Source organism: Schistocerca serialis, chromosome 9 (assembly GCF_023864345.2).
Source record: "Schistocerca serialis cubense isolate TAMUIC-IGC-003099 chromosome 9, iqSchSeri2.2, whole genome shotgun sequence".
Lineage (NCBI taxonomy): Eukaryota > Metazoa > Arthropoda > Insecta > Orthoptera > Acrididae > Schistocerca > Schistocerca serialis.
In genome coordinates this window covers 134,366,036-134,389,094 of record NC_064646.1, presented here as the reverse complement: position 1 = coordinate 134,389,094, position 23,059 = coordinate 134,366,036, and the positions used below count along the sequence as shown (strand labels likewise).

At 44.0% G+C, this 23,059-nt stretch overlaps 1 non-coding gene across 1 annotated transcript; it reads right to left on the bottom strand.

The window, feature by feature from the left end:
• Positions 1 to 10,716: 10,716 nt before the first annotated feature.
• LOC126420171 (U6 spliceosomal RNA) lies at positions 10,717 to 10,821 on the bottom strand. The gene has a single exon (XR_007576035.1). It is a non-coding gene; the product is annotated as a U6 spliceosomal RNA (small nuclear RNA).
• Positions 10,822 to 23,059: the final 12,238 nt, after the last annotated feature.

Here is a 23,059-nt window from a genome sequence, read left to right as displayed (position 1 = left end):
TATGCACACCAAACATTTATTTACAATTAAAGTATCAAATGGTATCCAAGTTTCATCTGCACAATGCGGCATATTTTTTTCTGTTACTGTTACCTGTATTTAAACATTCAGACGTAACATGAACTTCTTACAGACAAAAACGGCCACTTTGTTTTGTCTATAACGTAAATAAAGCCAACAAAAAATAATAGTGGCTAGAGTTACATCTTCTGTATCCAGTGATGTACAGAAAACAGAGTATGTAGGTTGCACTAGATTGCATATTACGCTACATACACTAATTCTATCCTGTACATTTGACGTCCAGCCTCATCTTCACAGACCCGGTACGTAAATGTACGAGAAACATTCACTTTAAAGACTTTCAAAGCGACCACCTTGCATTACAAACACTTGGCCCCTCTCTGGACCCGATGCAACACACTCGCGTCCATCACTGCCGAAGCGGCACGCATGGGAGCTATTAGTCGTGTTCACCCATGGGTGGAGTACTACACACATCAAAAAAGTTTTGCATCACCTCGGTTCCGAGAGTTCCGGAACCTGTACAGAAAATTGGAATAGAGATCAACATAAACGTCATTTCCGTCCTTTTTATTGCTCATGTAAACCACACATTGCATGTTGTACCACCATACAGTGAGACCTTTAGAGGTGGTGGTCCACATTGCTGTACACACCGGTACCTCTAATACCCAGTAGCACGTCCTCTTGCATTGATGCATGCCTATATTTGTCATGGTATACTATCCACAAGTTCATCAAGGCACTGTTGGTCCAGATTGACCCACTCCTCAACGGCTATTCGACATACGTCCCTCAGACTGGTTTGTGGTCACGTCGTCCATAGCTCTTTTCAATCTATCCCAGGCATGTTCGATAGTTTTCATGTCTGGAGAACATGCTGGCCACTCTAGTCGAGCGACGTTGTTATCCTGAAGGAAGTCATTCACAAGATGTGCCCGATGGGGGCGCGAATTGTCGTCCATGAAGACGAATGCCTCGCCAATATGCTGCCGGTATGGTTGCAGTATCGGTCGGTCGCTGGCATTCACGTATCGTACAGCCGTTACGGAACCTTCCATGACCACCAGCGGCGTACGTCGGCCACACATAATGCCACCCCAAAACAGCAGGGAACCTCCAACTTGCCGCACAGTGATGAATTCCAGCCACAGCCGTCGTTGTGGCTGGAACTCAGTTCCGGCGAGGCAGTGCATGAGCATTAACTCACCTGAAGATGGCGGCTAGCTGGTCCGCCGAAATATTGTGTCTGGACGACGACATGATCCGGCTGCAAACCCGTGAATAATATCAGCAGTTATTATGCCGGGAAAGTCTACGAAATCACATTCATAGTAGTTAATTGATGATTCCGGCTCAACGTTCCCTAATTAATGCATACCCTGAGTTATCGACATGACTGCTTCCCAGAAGGTCCTCACAATCTGATCATGTCAGTGTCCACCAATTTATGCGAAACCGCTCTTGTCTGAGTTCCTTCTGTTAAGTAAATCAGAGCTAGTCCTATCCAACACACAACGTTAAGATCCAATGCTGGTAAAAATGTGCACAATGGATTTGAACCGCAAGGAAGGTCGTGGCCCAACATTGAAAATTAACGTGGGAATCAGAATTTTTGTATTCCATTTTTTGCAAATGGACGAAGGGATAGCTTGTTGGTGGAATAAGAATCAAATGCAAAATTAACTTGTAGGATTATTGCAAATAAAAATCTGCATTAATAAGTCAAAATTGTACATGACTTTTAAGGCGTTACTTTACAACAATGTACATACAACTCTTTCCTGGAGCTACTGAGTGGCAAAGTTACATGAGGACGATGGAATTTAGCTGTTCATTCGTTCCTGAAACTGTACGGAATGTTTGTCTCGCCTAAATATTGATTATGATAGCTGATCATTTGTTACAAGAGGTTATAAAAGAGAACCAAGGATCTTAGCTTTCACTAATAGACTGAAAATTCTCGCCCTAACTGCTGACGAGATTCCCATAACCGAACTTTCCTAACATGCCGATGCTGTATTCATGCTCACCCTAATATTCGACGCCACGTGACTTGAGCGGTGTCCAGGTGACTAGCTGTGAACTAGTACAACACTTGCTGTGTGGCGATGGTAACAGACCCTGATCTCTACATGACGAATTCATGTGCGAAATGTCCTTTTTTCACTCCTGGTGAAGACCTGCACTGTTTGGCACTCTGACATCCATTGGTCTTTATAGCTTGTTCTAAAGCTACCTTCCCTTTTACTTCTGCCCAAGAGTTACAAGAGCCAATCACGTGCTGAACAAACCTCCTACGTCCATCTAAGGTCACAGGGCAGTCAACCAATCGTTGCCTAATGTTAAAATAGCTAGCCTCTCAATACAGTCTGCGAGAAAGCTGACAACCTAGACGAGAGGTAGTTCCTCACACTCCCACATATTCCCAAAATCGTACTCTGTGTTGGAAGTTGGCAGAAAAATTTCGACAGTGGGCGGATTTTACTACAAGGCGACTTTGACACACTGGGGATGCCTTGCTTCAGACGTACCGCCATTTTGTTGCCCGAAGCAAAAGCTGTTTCGTGGCCCTGAGCTAACAATACTCAGCGCCAGGCCGGAAACGGTCACTGCTCTTCTGCCCGGGCTGCAATTCCCAGAACGACTCACATGGGATTTGTTTTCTCCCAATCGTCCTGACACGCACCGTAAGCCCGGAGCTCATGGCTCGCTTCCAGATTCAGAAGAAGAAGAAGTTACGAGCACCTCGTTATTGGGGATGTTAATTAGAAAAATGAAAATAAATCCGACCAACCACTGTCATGAAAATAAATCTTTTCTTTGTTGTTGTTATTGTGGTCTTCAGTCCAGAGACTGGTTTGATGCAGCTCTCCATGCTACTCTATCCTGTGCAAACTACATCCTTCTGAATCTGTTTAGTGTATTCATCTCTTTGTTTCCACCTACGATTTTTACCCTCCACGCTGCCCTCCAAAACTAATTTGGTGATTCCTTGATGGTTCAGAATATACCCTACCAACCGATCCCTTCTTCTCGTCAAGTTGTGCCACAAATTTCTCTTCTCTCGAATTCTATTCAATACCTCCTCATTAGTTATGTGATCTACCCATCTAATCTTCAGCATTCTTCTGTAGCACCACATTTCGAAAGCTTCTATTCTCTTCTGGTCCAAACTATTTATCGTCCACGTTTCACTTCCATACATGGCTACACTCCATACAAATACTTTCAGAAACGACTTCCTGACACTTAAATCTATACTCGATGTTAAAAAATTTCTCTTCTTCAGAAACGCTTTCCTTGCCATTGCCAGTCTACATTTTATATCCTCTCTACTTCCACCAGCATCAGTTATTTTGCTCCCCAAATAGCAAAACTCCTTTACTACTTTAAGTGTCTCATTTCCTAATCTAATTCCGCAGCATCACCCGATTTAATTGGACTACATTCTATTATCCTCGTTTTGCTTTTGTTGATGTTCATCTTATATCCTCCTTTGAAGACACTGTCCATTCCGTTCAGCTGTTCTTCCAGATCCTTTGCTGTCTCTGACAGAATTAGAATGTCATCGGCGAACCTCAAAGATTTTATTTCTTCTCCATGGATTTTAATTCCTACTCCCAATTTTTCTTATGTTTCCTTTACTGCTTGCTCAATATACAGATTGAATAACATCGGGTATAGGCTACAACCCTGTCTCAATCCCTTCCCAGCCACTGCTTCCCTTTCGTGCCCATCGACTCTTATAACTGCCATGTGGTTTCTGTACAAATTGTAAATAGCCTTATGCTCCCTGTATTTTACCCCTGACATCTTCAGGATTTGAAAGAATATTCCAGTCTACATTGTCAAAAGCTTTCTCTAGGTCTACAAATGCTAGAAACGTACGTTTGCCTTTCCTTAATCTATTTTCTAAGTCGTAGGTTCAGTATTGCTTTACGTGTTCCAACATTTCTACGGAATCCAAACTGATTTTCCCCGAGGTCGGCTTCTACCTGTTGTTCCATTCGTCTGTAAAGAATTCGTTTAGCATTTTGCAACCGTGATTTATTAAACTGATAGTTCGGTAATTTTCACATCTGTCAACGCCTGCTTTCTTTGTGATTGGAATTATTATATTATTCTTGAAGTCTGAGAGTATTTCGCTTGTCTCGTACATCTTGCTCACTAGATGGTACGGTTTTGTTAGGCCTGGCTCTCCCAAGGCTGTCAGTAGCTCTAATGGAAAGTTGTCTACTCTTAACTAATCTTATATCAGCATCGGCGCGCAAGTCGCCGAAGTTGCGTCAAATCGAAGGACTTGCACCCGGGGAGAGGTCCACCCGACGGGACGCCCTAGTCTCACGACCTATGTGCTCTATTCATGCGATCTCATTACAAAACTGAATAATTATGATAGGAGACAGGCCAGATGACTCGCCGATTTTCACGTTTCATTTCCGTGCAAAGAATGATTCGCACGGCTCATCCATTATTATTGCATCTCATTCTGTATGTAAGAAAAATTGATAGGATCGTCAAAACCCAACATTTCTATATAAATATCTCTTTGGCTGACTCCCTGGCAGCGAGAGAGGCAGTATTTCCATCGTGCTCTCGAAATTTCGAAACCGTTTTGTCCTCTTATTTCTTTCCCCGCGGGGCAATAACGCAGTTTTCGGTAGCAGGTCCCCGCTGCGAGGAATCCGCTGAGTGGTGGGGGGTAGGCAGTTGCGCGAGCGGTGGCAGCGGGGTGGGGCAGAGGTCCTCGCCAGTGCCTCGCTTCCTCTCACACAACAATTGAATCGCGGCAGCTCCGGCCTCGCCTCACCGGCAAAGAAGCAAACGTGCGCAATCAGCGGCTCTCTTTATTTTCCTTCGCCCTCTTTCCCGCCATCTGATTCTCCCCCTCTTTTTAAACCCGCGTCCTCGTCGCTCTTTTTTCGATGCGGCTGGCAGTCTTTTCACCCAGTGCCGAAGGGATGGCATCGGAGCTGGATCCTCTGCCTCATCTCTCCTCCCCCCCTCACCGTCCCGAAAAAAAAAAGGACTCCCAGAGTGGAGGGAGGGAGGATTGAATTTAATAACGCAGTGAACATGTGGCGCAGTAGAGGGGGCAAAAGGAAAATCGGGTTTTTCCGCGGCATTTCGAGCCGTCGGGAGAGCGAGCTGTCGCGTCCGCAGCGACAAATGCCGCTCGTCTGTCGCCTGATCTCGCTCTTTCCGCCAAGGGCGTACTTTTCTGCCGCCGGCGCTGGTGTGGGGACGGCGGCGGAGCGGAGAACGGGGTAGGAGGCGGGGGAGGAAGTGGAAGATCGATGTGCGGGCAGAGTAGAAAGTCTCGCACTCGGCCAGGGCGAGGGCGCCAGCGCTGGAAAAAACCAGCGAGGCGGCTGCAGTCTGCTTCCTCCCGGAAGAGGCCGCTTGGGGTCGCCTAACTCGGCCCGCCCGCATGTCACCGGAGAGGGCCCCAGTGTTCTAGTGCCTATCGAGTATTAATTTCTCCAGTCCGTCCCAGCTTGTAACGTGATTATTAACGAGACCATTTGTAACATGATTATTGACGAGTGCACATCTCGGAAAGGGAAAATTAATACTTGCGGAGGCATTGCGTATTGTGAGTGACGTTGGTCTGCAGATGAAACGTTGTCAAGCAGTGTTTCTTCAATCCCTTCTCGATTGACGGTCAACTCCTTCACCAAGTTCCCTACCTCTGCGATGGACCTGGAGATCTAGTGGTAAAGTACTGGGTGATCAAAAAGTCAGTATAAATTTGAAAACTGAATAAATCGCGGAATAATGTAGATAGAGAGGTACAAATTGATACACATGCTTGGAATGACATGGTGTTTTATTAGAAACAAATAAAAATACAAACGTTCAAAAAATGTCCGACAGATGGCGCTTCATCTGATCAGAATAGCAATAATTAGCATAACAACATAAGACAAAGCAAAGATGATGTCCATTACAGGAAATGCTCAATATGTCCATCATTCCTCAACAATAGCTGTAGTGGAGGAATAATGTTGTGAACAGCACTGTAAAGCATGTCCAGAGTTATGGTGAGGCATTGGCGTCGGATGTTGTCTTTCAGCATCCCTAGAGATGTCGGTCGATCACGATACACTTGCGACTTCACGTAACCCCAAAGCCAATAATAGCACGGACTGAGGTCTGGGGACCTGGGAGGCCAAGCATGACGAAAGTGGCGGCTGAGCACACGATCATCACCAAACGACGCGCGCAAGAGATCTTTCACGCTTCTAGCAATACTTTTTTTTTTGTTCTAATAAAACCCCAGGTCATTCCAAGTATGTGAGTCGATTTTTACCTCTCTACCTACATTATTCCGTGGTTTATTAAGTTTTCAAATTTATACTGACTTTTTGATCATCCGATATACTATGTGATCAAAAGTATCCACACACCTGGTTAAAAATGAGAAGCCCGTGGCGCCCACCAACGGTAATGCTAGAATTCAATATTATGTTGGCCCACCCTTAACCTTGATGACAGTTTCCACTCTCGCAGGCATACGTTCAATCCGGTGCTTGGTGGATGGCAACCCATTCTTCACGGAATGCTGCACTGAGAAGAGGTATCGATGTCGGTCGGTGAGGCCTGGCACGAGGACGGCGTTCCAAAACATCCCAAAGGTGTTCTATAGGATTTAGTGCATGCCAACCCACTACAGTGATGTTATTGTCGTGTAACTTACGCAGCCATAGGCTGTGCATTATAAACAGGTGCTCGATTGTACTGAAAGATGCAATCGCCATCCCCGTATTGCTCTTCGACAGTGCGAAGCAAGAAGGTGCTTAAAACAATGCAGGCCTGTGCTGCGATAGTGCCACGCAAAGCAACAAGGGGTGCAAGCCCCCTCTATGAAAAACATGACCACACCATAACACCACCGCCTCCGAATTTTACTGTTGGCACTGCACACGCTGGCAGATGACGTTCACCGGCCTTTCGCCGTATGCTCACCCAACCATCGGATCGCCACGTTGTATACTGTGAGTCGTCACTCCACACAACGTTTTTCCACTGTTCAATCGTCCAATGTTTACTCTCCCTACGCCAAGCGAGGCGTCGTTTGGCATTTACCGGCGTGATGTGTGGCTTATGAGCAGCCGCTCGACCATGAAATCCAAGATTTTTCACCTCCCGCCTAACTGTCTTAGTACTTGCAGTGAATCCTGATACAGTTTGTAAATCCTGTGCGGTGGTCTGGATAGATGTCTGCCTATTACACGTTACTATCCTCTTCAACTGTCGGCGGTCTCTGTCAGTCAACAGATGAAGTCGGCCTGTACGCTTTTGTGCTGTACGTGTCCCTTCACGTTTCCATATCACTAAGACATTGTAAACCGTGGACCTTTCCACATTACTAACACATCGTAAACGGTGGACCTAGGGATGTTTTGGAGGGTGAAAGACGTATGACACAAGTGACATCCAATCACCTGACGACGTTCGAAGTTCGTGAGTTCCGCGGAGCACCCCATTCTGCTCTCACGATGTCTAATGACTATTGAGGTCGCTAATATGGAGTAGCTGGCAGTGGGTGGCAGCACAATGCACTTAATATGAGAAACGTATGTTGGAGGTGTCCGGATACTTTTGATCACACAGTGTAAATATATTATCAGTTTGCTTTTAATCTAACTTTCCCCTTCCAACAAAGCAAGGAGTTGTTAGGGAAAACGCATGTTTCAGATTCTACGTTAAACTGTAGATACCCGTCCCCGGTTGGATAATTGGAGTAGGTTAGGGGCACACAAGTCACTGAAGTGAATCCAGTTGAAAGACTTGCACTAGGAGATCTAGCAACACGCAGTTACAGGGGCTGGAGAAAAATATGGAAACACAGCGAGAAATGCATGCTTGAACGAACATAAATACAGATGCTAGCCAAGTCTGCAGGGTGAGCTGTTGTATTTGACCACAAACGGCAGCTTTGTAATGTCATAAAAAGCTTGCAATGTCATTCGTAGTCAATACAATGTTGTGTGTAGTTGGGAGTATATTATGTCCGATCTAAGTGAATTCGAATGTGGGCAAATGTTGGCGCCCGTATGGTGGGTGCTTTCGTAACCAAGGTAGCTGAAGTGTTTGGCGTTCCAAGGGGAGCCGTATCTAAGATTTATACCACGTACAGGGATGTCGGATAGAACATCATCCGCTAAGTCACAATGTCGACGAAACTGTGTGTCGAGTGATCGTGACAGACGGCTATTGAAGACGATTGTGACAAAAAATAAGAGGATGACGGCTGCGAAAGTCGCTGCCGAATGGACTGTCGCACTCCCAAAACCTGTCAGCACCAAAAAATACGAAGGGCGCTCCATGAGCTGGAAATTGCAGATGCGACTCCATCTCATCAATGACGCAAATGCCAGTAACAGGAAAATATTTTTACGAAGAAGTAAAACCTGTACTATAGAGCAATTGAAGAAAGCCATTTGGTCCGATGAGTCTTGCTTAACATTGTTTCCAGTTTCTGTCCGAGTTTACGTCCCGAGAAAGAAACTTGGCGGGGGATTCGGTGTTTATTTGGGCAGCCATAACGTAGTATTCGATCAACATCTCCATCCAGAATGAGATTTTCACTCTGCAGCGGAGTGTGCGCTGATATGAAACTTCCTGGCAGATTAAAACTGCGTGCCCGACCGAGACTCGAACTCGGGACCTTTGCCTTTCGCGGGCAAGTGCTCTACCATCTGAGCTACCGAAGCACGACTCACGCCCGGTCCTCACAGTATCTCGTCTCCTACCTAAGCCATGTCTCCACAGTATCCTTTCTTCCAGCAGTGCTAGTTCTGCAAGGTTCGCAGGAGAGCTTCTGTAGTCTGGAAGCTAGGAGACGAGATACTGGCAGAAGTAAAGCTGTGAGAACCGGTCGTGAGTCGTGCTTCGGTAACTCAGGTGGTAGAGCACTTGCCCGCGAAAGGCGAGGGTCCCGGGTTCGAGTCTCGGTCGGGCACACAGTTTTAATCTGCCAGGAAGTTTAACATCTACATCGTTGTCCGCAAGCCACCTAGTGCTGTGTGGCGGTACCACTGTCTCATCCGTCCAACCCTGTTCCACTTGCGAATAGTACATGGGAAGAATGATTGTCGGTAATCCTCTGTATTGGCTCTAATTTCTCGAATTTTCTTCTCTTGGTCAGTACACGATATATATATATATATATATCTGTGGGGGGGGGGGGGGGGGGTGTAATATGTTGTCTGACTCCTCCTGAAAAGTACTGTCCCGAAATTTTAACAGTAAATCTCTCCGTGATGCACAACACCTCTCTTGTGATGTCTGCCAGTGGAGTTTGTTTAGCATCTCCGTAACGCTCTCTCGCCATATAAATGATCCTGTGATGAAACGCGCCTCTCTTCGTTGGATCTCTATCAGTGCTATCTGATAGGTATCCAGATAAATGAACAATATTCAAGAATCGGGCGAACAAGCACCTTATAAGCCACTTCTTTCGTGGATGAGTTGTATTTCCTTAAGATTCTTCCTATGAATCGGAGTCTGGTGTCTGCTTTTCCCAGTATCTGTTTATATGGTCGTTCCACTTTAGGTCGCTCTAGATAGTTACGCCTAGATGTTTTACGGCAGACCCTTTCTCTAGCTGTTTCTCATCAACAGTGTAGCTGTACAGTAGTGGACTTCCTTTCCTATGTATGCACAATACGTTACATTTATTTACGTTCAGGGCCAACTGCCAGAGTCTGCACCATTCATCGATTCTCTGCAGATCGTCCTGCAAATTCTTACTAGCCGGCCGCGGTGGTCTAGCGGTTCTAGGCGCGCAGTCCGGAACAGCGCTGCTGCTACGGTCGCAGGTTCGAATCCTGCCTCGGGCATGGATGTGTGTGATGTCCTTAGGTTAGTTAGGTTTAAGTAGTTCTAAGTTCTAGGGGACTGATGACCACAGATGTTAAGTCCCATAGTGCTCAGAACCATTGTAACCATTTGAAATTCTTACTATCTTCGGGAGTTGGTACTTTGGTATAAATAACTGCATCATCTGCGAATAGCCTTAAAGAGCATCCGATGCTTTCTACCAGATCATTTATATATATAGTGAACAGCAACGGTCCTATCACACTTCCCTGTGGTACTCCGGATTCTATCTTTACACCTGTCGATTTCGTTCCGTTAAGAGCGACGTGTTCAGTTCTATTTGCAAGAAAGCCTTGAATCCAATCGCAGGTCTGCACCGATACTCCGTTAGTTCGCATTTTTTTCATTAAACGGAAGTGTGGGACGGTGTCAAATGCCATACTGAAATCAAGGAACACGGCATCAACCAGAACGCCAATGTCCACTGCGCCATGAATCTCATGGAAGAATAGATCGAGCTCAGTTTCGTAGGATTTCTGCTTGCGGAATCCATGTTGATTTTTATAGAGGTGATGTTAAGTTTCCAAAACCGTCATAATTCTTAAGCATAAAACATGTTCCAGAATTCTACAACAGACTGACGTCAACGATATATATGTATAATTGTGTGGGTCTATCTTATGGTCGTTCTTAAAAACGGAAATAACCTACGCTTTTTTCCCGTCGCTAGGCACCTTTCGTTGCTCAAGCTATGTACGATAAATTACTGCTAGAAGGGGAGCAAGTTCTTTTTCATAATGACTTGTGTAGGTGACAGAGTATAAGCAGCTGATGTGAGAGGTCAGAGAGTGAGGTTGCGAAAAAAATGTGGGACGCCTCACGATTTTGTGTATCATCCTTGCGCAGCCGCCACGCTAATCTTCTCTGTATCGTTCCAATTTTAGTATATGTACCGCCAAAGCGGAATTTTACCCCACGGGTACTCAGCAAGGTCACTTTACTGCCAAGAATTATGTCACCATTTTGGCCATCGGGTCTATCGCATGGTACAATATCTGTTGGTTCCACAGTGGTGATGCTGTGTTCCAGTGGGACAGGGCCCTTGTTCGCACTGCTCGCATCGTCCAGGACTGGTTTTGTGAGAGCGAGGACCAACCGTCACCCCTTCCCTGGCCACCACTATCACCAGATCTCAGTATTGTTGAGCCTTTGCAGTCTACATTAGATAGTTGTTGAGCCTTTGCAGTCTACATTGGATAGGAGTATGCATCATCGCTATCCACCTCCATCAACGGTACCTGAAACTGGCAGTATTTCGCAGGAAGAACGCTGTAAGATGCCCCTAAAGCCCATACAGGACCTTTATTTACCCGTCTGGAGACGACTGAAAGCTGTTTCGAATGCCAACGGGTTTCTTGCAACATAGTATCATGGCAAGTGTTGTGTTTTTGGTGTTTTCATTTTTTTTGTCCATACCTGTCTATTATTGCTACCTCGTCTATCAACAACACAACAAACGTCGTCCTCCACTGGTAAGTATTCCTGTTAAGTTGTTTTTGTCTAATACTATCCTGCCATTTAACAGTCCGTCCTTTTTTTCTTAGTCCTTTGTGGCCTCTGTAGCCCCTTAATGGTCTGCATTTTCTTCTTCTTCTTCTTCTTCTTCTTCTTCTTCTTCTTCTTCTTCTTCTCTCATAGCTTCTTCCTCTTTTCTCCCGTTGTTCTTCCGAAGTCTTCAACGCCTCTCCTCTAGTTTGCTCCGCTGGCAACTCTCTACTCTATTCCTGTATCCTCCTGTGTGTGTCACGTCCAAACATGTGCATTACAAGACGCCAATTAGAGACCCATAGTGTGTGATTATTTTGTTTTTGGCAGTTTCTAACAACTCTACCACAACAAAGGTCAAAATTTAATAATGATTGTGGTGTTGCTCACGCTGCTAAATACTGCATTTTCGGGCAACAATAAAGTTATAATGTGGCAGGTGTCATTAGAGCACTGTTATTAAAGTCATTTCATGTAATAACGAATAAACTAGGCACTCATCTTTTCGTGTTTCCAACGCTGGTCTCGTTGTAAAATCATGGCTCAATCGTCGAAAATCTAGGTGGTGATGATTCCAAGCTCGGATGCAAAAAGGCCTAGGTTTTATTCTGCTATATTCAAAAGTTTTGTAGATGCGCTTCACAAACCATTCTTGAAGATTAAACCTTTCAAAGTTAGCACAATAGTGATGTAAAAAAGAAAAAGAAAAAAGAAATCAGCACTCCGAATTTAAGTTACACTTCCTTTTAATTGCTTTTATTGCAATATCACGTAACACACAAAACATCACTTCACAAAACAAAACATACTTGAAAACATCTTCCTCACAGTCACTGTTAAAGTTCACATTTTATAAGCTGACTGCAATATACGTCTTTCCAACACGACGTCCAAGACTTGACTTTTTTTAATGTCCGACTCTCTAACAACTAACTAATAATCGCTTACGCGCCCAAAAATCAGAGTTACAAGTACGTCAAAGATCATAGTGACAAAAGAAAGAATACACATAAGAATAATATCATTGCAATATAAACATATCGATGTATCACAAATGAAATCAAATCTGAATGTTGTCCCAGAATTATGTTAAGTAGTTAACAGAAACACAGTAAAATATCGCTGGTATCGAGAGGTTGAGTTGAGGTGCCGTAATGGTTACGTAATTCAAGTACCATTACAAGTTTGAACACAAGTTTGCGTATTTTTGTTTCACATGCAAACCTTTAAAGTGAAACTTTTTTGTAGCTTTGACAAGGGAAAGAGGAAGCGAGTCGAAGGCAGACGATGACGAGCAAACCCGGAACAGAAAATTCTCGGCGGAAAAATCAGCACTTGCCTCCGGCAGCTACATCGACAGCCATCCGTCAAGGTTGAACTTGGGACAAGTGATAAAAATGCCATTCATTTGTCGACCATAAATGGTTCCGCAGCGAGATAATATGAGGTAAACGGCAGAGAAATTGAGCTTTTGGTCCTCAAATGAAATTAACTGAGTCGAGGTATTGGTCCACGTCTGTCTCAAGTACCGAACACGTAAGAGGTGATTCGATCTCAGAGGGTTCTTTAAATGGAGTTTCTGTCAATGGGAGAGCTTCGTTAATTTTACTGAAGCGTATAATAACCGAATTTGACGGTGAACAAGACATTTGAACCCGATATTCGTTAAGTATTGTTGCTTGAGTTAACTCTTAAAAAACACGTAAGAAATATTTTACGACCAACTCAGTTCTGGATTTCAGAGTGGCTCAAAGATTGACTAAACAGAAATCGGAAGAATATTCTACTGGTATCTGGTACGAAGTAGCTTGCATTCCAGAGCCTAAGTGTGTTGCATCTATGGGACCATGTGAAAGGCTGGAAGAGCTGCTTATTCTATGAAGTGATTTACTGTGGAAATGATAGGGGCTACTCATTAGTACCGGATTAGTTCTGTCGAAGATGGTTAAAGTTCATTAGCATCAGATCATGTACGCAAAATTTCGATCCCTTCTATCAATATACTGATCCACTGAATACCGAAAGCCAGCGTTTTTAGTTGCTTGATGTTGAATCTGGAGCTAATTATCACAACGTTCAGTGTAAAATCATTGGGACTAGCTCTACACACAGTAGCCAAAGCCTGAAGATGTTGAGAGTTTCTCAATTTTAATGACAGGCTGGGTTCAAGTGGCGATGGGTGGCTAGATAAAGTTACAGGGCAGTACGTTACGCACGGAAAGTCATCGAGTAAAACAGAAGTAAGGCCCTCTATTGTTCCTGATCTGTATTAACGACATAGAAGACAATATGAGTAGCCGTCTTAGATTGTTTGCAGATGATGCTGTCATTTACCGTCTTGTAAAGTCATCAGATGATCAAAACGATTTGCAAAATGATTTAGATAAGATATATGTATGGTGCGAAAAGTGGCAATTGACCCCGAATAAAGGAAAGTCTGCAGTTATTCACATGAGTACTAAAAGAAATCAGCTAAATTTCGATTGCGTGATAAGTCACACAAATATGAAGGCTGTAAGTTCAACTAAATACTTAGGGATTACGATAACAAATAACCTAAATTGGAACGATCACATAGATAATATTGTGGATAGAGCAAACCATAGACTGCGATTCATTGGCAGAACACTTAAAAGGTGCAACAGGTCTACTAAAGAGACTGCTTACACCACGCTTGTCCGCCCTATTCTGGAGTATTGCTGTGCCGTATGGGATCCGCATCAGGTGAGACTGACGGATGACATCGAAAAAGTACAAAGAAGGGCAGCTCGTTTTGTATTATCGCGAAATAGGGGAGGTAGTGTCACAGACATGATACCTGAATTGGAGTGGTAATTATTAAAACAAAGCCGTTTTTCGTTTAGACGGGATGTTCGCATGAAATTTCAATCACCAGTTTTCTCCTCTGATTGCGAAAACATTCTGTTAGCAGCCACCTACATAGGGAGAAATGATCATCACGATAAAATAAGAGAAATCAGGGCTCGCACAGAAAAATTTAAGTGCTCATTTTTTCCGCGTGCCGTTCGAGAGTGGAACGGTAGAGAGACAGCTTGAAGGTGGTTCATTGAACCCTCTGCCAGGCACTTTATTGTGAAAAGCAGAGCAATCACGTAGATGTAGATGTAGTGGAACTCTGATTTAACGAATGCATTGACTAACGACTAATAAATGTCGTTGCGTTTTATTGTAATAAAAAGATATAGCATATGAAAAGGGTGGGAATACAAGTAATTGGTTGACTATTTGTAATACAGCAGCAAAAGCCAGAGGCTGCTAATGTAAATAATTCACGTAAAACATAGGCTTAAAATAATCCCAATGAATCCGTGCTTTGGAATACAGATGTAGAATTAGGGGTAGAAGCTGTCCTTTCTGTCAAGAGGAACGTAGCTGTGGGTTTGTAACATAGTGCACAGCGCGCTAGAGGGTAGTTATGTACATCTGTCGTCGATTTCTGGCATATAGCTTCTCCAATTATCCTTCCCTTCTGACTTGCTCAACAGTTCCGATCAATCCTTTGTGAGTTTAACAGCCCACTTTGTTCCTGTCTTTTCTCTTGACCTCTCTGTTTCCCACACTCTTTTCATCATTTTATCCATATTCATACTGTTCACAGGCCTCCCAAATCTGATTTCTGGTAGTATTGTCCTCATGCTCCCCAAGTCTTCGCATCCACGTCTCACCATCTGTTTTAGGGCCCAGTGCTTTACTCAGTATTTTTCTCTACTTGTTCCGCACCATGTCGTCCTAATAATATCGTCTGAGCCAAACACCGTTAATTTGTTTTATACTCTAAGACTAAAAACAGGAAGACGACGCACCACGAAGGAATTATCCAAATGGAATGGAAACTGATGAAAATGATGTACATGTACAGACAAAGAAATTATTAAACTTTCAGAAAAATCGGATGATTTACTCAAGAGAAAGAGCTTCACAAATTGAGCAGTTCAATAACTCAGTCAACCTCTGGCCTTTATGAAAGCAGTAGAGTTGACCAAATTCTGTCCAACTGGCCCATTAAATTGTCAATCCCCCGAGCTGGTTGCAGGGCTCTGCCCATAACGCTTACTCTTAAAATATTCCTTTTGGCGTGTATATCACTGGTCATGCAGAAGGCTGGCTTCAAATGCTTCGTGTTCTGTTATTCCCTAATTGCTCCTATTTCTTCTTTTTCAATTCTCACGGAAATGAAATTTCTCCACCTTCTGTACGGTACCTTCTGGTATCGCCCCCCTCCCCCCTCCCCCCCCCCCCCCCCCACTCACAATGGTATTCAGTGCCTTCGTCTTGTTGTAGGCGAACCGCAATCCCACCATTTTGGCTATCTTGCTTAGATCACCGAACTGTGTCTTTGCGTATACTTCTGTCTCACTTATTATCGCCCAACCATTCGCAACGTCGACTTGGGCACTACTGTCGTTTTTTCCCTGACGTTCGTGTTTGGTATTCTCAGTTTCTTTTTGATTGCTCTCTCCTGTCTGAACACTTCGTCCAACACTGCTGGATCAAATTGGTGGCTACCACTACCTATTTGACACCGGTCTTTCTCAAACTTTTCCGATAGTTCGCCTCTGAATTTTACCCCTGCCTTTGTGACTGTCGAATTACAGTTATTAGTTCTTGTGTAATACCGTCTACTCCTACGTTCTTTGGGATCCTTCCAAGAGTCTGTTTCTCAATGGAGTCTTAAGCCTTCATGAATTCCACGAAGGTTATTATGTTATGTTAACCGGGGACCTAGAAACGACGGAGAGGCTCCATACCCGCCGCAGCCGCAGTGGTCCGCAACCCCACGATGACTACCGCAGTCCACTTCACCCCTCCGCTGCCCCACACCGAACCCAGGGTTATTGTGCGGTTCGGCCCCCGGTGGACCCCCCAGGGAACGTCTCACACCAGACGAGTGTAACCCCTATGTTTGCGTGGTAGAGTAATGGTGGTGTACGCGTACGTGGAGAACTTGTTTGCGCAGCAGTCACCGACGCAGTGTAGCTGAGGCGGAATAAGGGGAACCAGCCCGCATTTGCCGAGGCAGACGGAAAAAACCACCTAAAAACCATCCACAGACTGGCCAGCTCACCGGACCTCGACACAAATCCGCCGGGCGGATTTCGTGCCGGGGACCAGGCGCTCCTTCCCGCCCGGAAAGCCGTGCGTTAGACCGCACGGCCAACCGGGCGGGCACGAAGGTTATCACCATCATTTTGTCTGTAAGACTTAGTTCGATCAGCTGTTTCAGAAAAAATATCCGTGCCATGAATCCTTTTCCCTTCCTACATCTGTCCTGATAGTTTCCAGCTGTACTTTCTATCTGTTCTTCTATTTCCTTCAGGAGGCGTTGTGGTTGGGCTCCAGCAGCAATATCCCTCTGTAGCTGTTTGCATCCCTCTTGCCCCCTTTCTTATCTATTGGCAATACGGTCGCATTCTTCCATCCTTATAGTAACTTCTCTGTCCTCCTAATCCGGTAGATAATGTTGATTATAATGTATGCCGCACTGTCTCCTCCCTACTTCATCATTTCTGCTGCCATCCCATCTTTTCCAGTTACTTTATTATTCCGTAAGTCATTTACAGCCCGTGCGACCTCATCCGTATGTCCAGTTCCATCCATATTTACTGTTTCTCAGACTAACTGCCACATGGTCAACGTCGAATTCTACAAGGAAGGTGCGCGGGACTGCCCATATCTATGTCTTGCTCGTTTTGGCCCTGAAGTGTGTTGCCATCTGTCATTTTCTGTTTACGTTGCAGTTCAGTTAACCTTTTCCCATTACTGTTTGTCCTGAAACTTCCTGGCAGATTAAAACTGTGTGCCCGACCGAGACTCGAACTCGGGACCTTTGCCGTTCGCGGGCAAGTGCTCTACCATCTGAGCTACCGAAGCACGACTCACGCCCGGTACTCACAGCTTTACTACTGCCAGTACCTCGTCTCCTACCTTCCAAACTTTACAGAAGCTCTCCTGCGAACCTTGCAGAACTAGCACTCCTGAAAGAAAGGATATTGCGGAGACATGGCTTAGCCACAGCCTGGGGGATGTTTCCAGAATGAGATTTTCACTCTGCAGCGGAGTGTGCGCTGATATGAAACTTCCTGGTAGATTAAAACTGTGTGCCCGACCCAGACTCGAACTCGGGACCTTTGCCTTTCGCGGGCAAGTGCTCTACCATCTGAGCTACCGAAGCACGACTCACGCCCGGTACTCACAGCTTTACTTCTGCCAGTACCTCGTCTCCTACCTTCCAAACTTTACAGAAGCTCTCCTGCGAACCTTGCAGAACTAGCACTCCTGAAAGAAAGGATATTGCGGAGACATGGCTTAGCCACAGCCTGGGGGATGTTTCCAGAATGAGATTTTCACTCTGCAGCGGAGTGTGCGCTGATATGAAACTTCCTGGCAGATTAAAACTGTGTGCCCGACCGAGACTCGAACTCGGGACCTTTGCCTTTCGCGGGCAAGTGCTCTACCATCTGAGCTACCGAAGCACGACTCACGCCCGGTACTCACAGCTTTACTTCTGCCAGTATCTCGTCTCCTACCTTCCAAACTTTACAGAAGCTCTCCTGCGAACCTTACAGAACTAGCACTCCTGAAAGAAAGGATATTGCGGAACATGGCTTAGCCACAGCCTGGGGGATGTTTCCAGAATGAGATTTTCACTCTGCAGCGGAGTGTGCGCTGATATGAAACTTCCTGGCAGATTAAAACTGTGTGCCCGACCGAGACTCGAACTCGGGACCTTTCATATCAGCGCACACTCCGCTGCAGAGTGAAAATCTCATTCTGGAAACATCCCCCAGGCTGTGGCTAAGCCATGTCTCCGCAATATCCTTTCTTTCAGGAGTGCTAGTTCTGCAAGAATCGCAGGAGAGCTTCTGTAAAGTCTGGAAGGTAGGAGACGAGGTACTGGCAGAAGTAAAGCTGTGAGTACCGGGCGTGAGTCGTGCTTCGGTAGCTCAGATGGTAGAGCACTTGCCCGCGAAAGGCAAAGGTCCCGAGTTCGAGTCTCGGTCGGGCACACAGTTTTAATCTGCCAGGAAGTTTCATATCAGCGCACACTCCGCTGCAGAGTGAAAATCTCATACTGTTTGTCCTACTATTCCCTTATGTTGATTCTACATTCCAATCTGTGCATTATAATCACTTAACGAGTATCCTCACCTGCCTGTGTGGAATGCTTTGCAGTGTATTATCTATCTCCTCCAAGAAGCTATCTTCTACTTTCTGATCATTCTTGTTCTTGTCATTACTGTCTGTCATTGCTCGTGTTCATTTTTGCTATATATTCTCCCAGTTCGTTTACCATAGTATACTTTTTGTTCCCTGCTCGGATGGATAGTGTTCATAACATTTCAGATCCACTCTTCAGTTAAGCCAGCCTCCTATCTCTTGTGTACTATAAACCACGTACCAAGGCATGCAGGTGCGTGTATTTTCTTTCCCACTCTGACTCCTGGTTTTCCTTTATGCATTATGAAAACTTCTGATGCCGCAGTATCCTCGTCACTCTATCTTGTCTTTTACATGGCTAGTATAACGATGCTCCGTTGTTCCGTAGCGTGTATAAACTATTTAATTTTATCGGTCAGGGTCAGTGTCTGTAAGTTTACGGTTCTCATTTTGAAAATTCCGATGACCTTGATATTCTTCTACATATACATCTACAGCTACATGGATACTCTGCAAATCACATTTAAGTGCCTGGCAGAGGTTTCATCGAACCACCTTCACAATTCTCGATTATTCCAATCTCGTATATCGCGCGGAAGGAACGAACATCTATATCTTTCCGTACGAACTCTGATTTCCCTTATTTAATCGTGGTGAACGTCTCTCCATATGCAGGTCGTTGTCAAGAAAATATTTTCGCATTCAGAGGAGAAAGATGGTGATTGAAATTTCGTGAGAAGATTCCGTCGTAACGAAAAACGCCTTTCTTTTAATGAAGTACAGCCCAAATCCTCTATCATTTCAGTGACACTCTCTCCTATATTTCGCGATAATACAAAACGTGCTGCCTTCTTTGAACTTTTTCGATGTAGTCCGTCAGTCCTATGTAGTAAGGATCCCACACTGCGTAGCAGTATTCTAAAAGAGGACTAACAAGCATAGTGTAGGTAGTCCCCTTAGTAGGTCTGTTACATTTTCTAAGTGTCCTGCCAATAAAACGCAGTCTGTTTAGCCTTCCCCACAAGATTTTATATGCGTTTCTTCCAATTTAAGTTGTTCGTAATTGTAATTCCTAGATATGTAGCTGAATTTACGGCCTTTATATTTAACTAATTTATCGTGTAACAGAAGTTTAACGAATTCCAATTAGAACTTGATCTTCTGATGGCTGTAGTAGTCGATAAACGGCAGCGTCATCTGCAAACAACCTAAGACGGCTCAGATTGTCTCCCAAATCGTTTATATAAATAAGGAACAGCAAAGGGACTATAACACTACCTTGGGAATGCCAGAAATCACTTCTGTTTTACTGGATGACTTTCCGTCAATTACTACCAATTGTGACCTCTCTGCAAGGAAATCACAAATCCAGTCACATAACTAAGACGATATTCCATAAGCACGCGATTGCACAACAATCCGTTTGTGCAGTACAGTGTCAAAAGCCTTCCGGAAATCCAGAAATACGGCATCGATCTGAAATCCATTGTCAGTAGCACTCAACACTTCATGGTATAAAGGGCTAGTAGTTGTGTTTCGCAAGAACGATGTTTTTTAAATCCTTGTTGACTTTGCGTCGAGGTTCCTGAGAACTCAGACTCTTCCCTTATGCACAGTCCAATAACCAACAATATCTACTCGCGAAGTTTCCACACAAATGAAGGCGTGACCCAAGAATCCGTTCTACCACCACTACTCTCTCACATCCAAATAGCCGACATACAAAAACCACCCCCTCTTGTATTCCGACAACGCCGTCACCTTTTCGTATCCTCCTTTCGTCCCAACGATTCCTCCACCTTCTAATCTGCTAATCTTCCTCGCTTTGTGCGTTTGTTGTTAATTGCTAAGCCAATTTGCATTGTCAGATAATTCCATTGTGAATGTATGCGACTGAATTGTATTATGAGTATGAGGCACAGCTGGAACAGTTAACAGATCTTTCAGACGTTGTTCTTGATCTGCATTAGTCTAGAGAATAATTCCTTGCTACAAGAGGCTCATTAAATCTCTGTCTGATAGCTTGTTGTCAAAAATGAAATGCTTCAGGTTTACTCTTTAAATTATCGTCATATTTTATTCATTTTTACAATATACAAATATTGACAACATTATCTATTTCACAAAATTTCATCCTTTTCTCTACATACGTGATCTAGAGTCTAGCCAGCATGGAGTCTAGATTGGAACTGCCGTGAAAAAATCGTATACGGTGAGAGCTCACGGTAACTGCTCCCAGCTATGTTTTAGAATATTTCAATTTTTAGATAATTTCCTCTCACTCATAAATGTCACATTAGCTTGGTCCATGTAAGTTACTATTTTTCTTGTTCCAATCAGATACTGTTAACATAAGTAACATCGAACATATAGGTAATAATTTTGAGTTGTGTGGCGCTAATACCACTTTCTCCCCAGTCGTTTATTGAAATACTGGAATTTTAACTACTGACACCGCTCCCACTTGCAGTTCCTTATATAACCAAGAAAAATAGCAATAGCTTGGTTAAATTTTTTACCAAATATGCCACTTTAAACTTCATGTAAAATAAGAATGAGAAGACAATTTTATAATAACATAAAACTTCAAATGCAAGAAACTGTTCAAACCTGGGCACGAAAAATGGTAACAATTAGATTGTTGGGGTGTAAGTGGCATTTAATTCTACTGGAGTAGTTAGTTTTGCAACCCAGGTACATAAAGAAAATAGTAAAAAAATATGTGCAGTGCTAATGAAGCTAGTAACAGTTTTGTGAGCGAATAATTATATGAAATGTAATTAAAGAGTTTTTGGAAACCCATGGTTTGCACACAGCTGCATTTTCATATTATCAAAGAACCAGTTTTGATCAGAAACGGACCATCGTCAAGTGTAATGTGTCATCTATGATTAGATATATGACAAATCATAATTATTGGCAAGCATCACGCCATAAAACAAAATGTTAAATTCGAATATAATGGTGGTGTACATACAGAAAACAGTCGTTAATGTCTACATCTACATGGATACTCTGCAAATCACATTTAACTGCCTGGCAGAGGGTGGCGAAAAACATAGCAAGACTCAAAATGCAATGTACACTGCCACGTTACCTACTGTGTGCTGCATGTACTCCATTATTACATTCAGATTTAATATGTTGGATGTGGCATAATGCTTGTCAACAGTTACGATCTTTCACACATATTATTAAAGATGTCACCTTATCCCTGAGGATGGTACGTTTCTATTCGAAACTAGTTGTTTAATAAAGTGTTAATATAGCTGTGTGCAAACCATGACTTTCTGAGAGTTTGTAGAAGCTGTAAATCATCGCCTTCTGAAAATAATGCAAGCAAAAAGTGTCAAGTTATTCATAAAACAAATACACCATCATAGTACAAATGACCTATTCTTACTCCTATCAAAAATCTTTCTTGGAATACATGTAAGTCAAAAATGAAGTAGGCACTGTTCATCTCAACAATTTCATCTCCTGGTGTAACCAGTAGTATGTAAAAAAAATGACAAAAAAAGTAATACGAGGACTGCCCAGAAACGGTAAAGCTTTGCACAGATGTGTTTGGCAACGTCTCTAGTATGCCTGTCGATGGTGACGCTTCGCTCTTTTCAGTTTTGAGTGAACAGTGAGCGCGTAAAGATGCGTAGGGAATAAAGATACATAGGGAATAGCGTCTCCCGCCAAGTACTAGGGCCTAGTTAGAGATTTCGCCTGTGTCATGCAGCCCACATAACATAACTGTCGATCAGTTCCTTCTTCATGCCAATTCTTCGCCGCACACTGCAGGGGCAATGAAGACGCTCCTGCAGTGTTTCCAATGAGAAGTGTTTGATCAATCACCCACAATACAGTCCGCAATTGGCTCCCCCTGAGTCTCATCTCTGCTCACAAGAACCGCTGGCTATGACGACAAAATTTTTCCACAGACAACGAGCTGCAGACCAGTGCAGATAACTGGCCGAAAGCACAGGCGCATGTTTTCTATGACGAGGATAGTGGAAAGTTGACACAACACTTCGAGAGAACTCGAAGTTGGAGCGGCGACTATGTAGAGAAGTAGGTGGAAGGTGTACCTAACTGCTGCAAATAAAACGTTTCTGGTTTTCACTGTGGTTTCCATTTCCCGAACGATCGGAACTTACTTTCTGGACAACCCTCGCAGTTACAGCTGGAAAGCGCAAAAAAGGCGAATATGCTCCTCTGTAACAGACTCTGGCGGAAAAGTGGGGACCAGCATGTGAACTTATTTGCACTCTTAACACAGAATATTCTAAATCCTTTTAGCCAGTCTTTCTCTGTACTGAAGTCTAGCGTCTCCACAGAATATTCTAAATCCTTTTAGCCAGTCTTTCTCTGTACTGAAGTCTAGCGTCTCCCTCCAATTGCTCTTGTCTCTATTTTTGTGTCGTCACTTTGCCACTGTCGAGTCTTGTACCACGGGAAGCAAGCAGACGATGTTGTTTGGTGGTCGGTA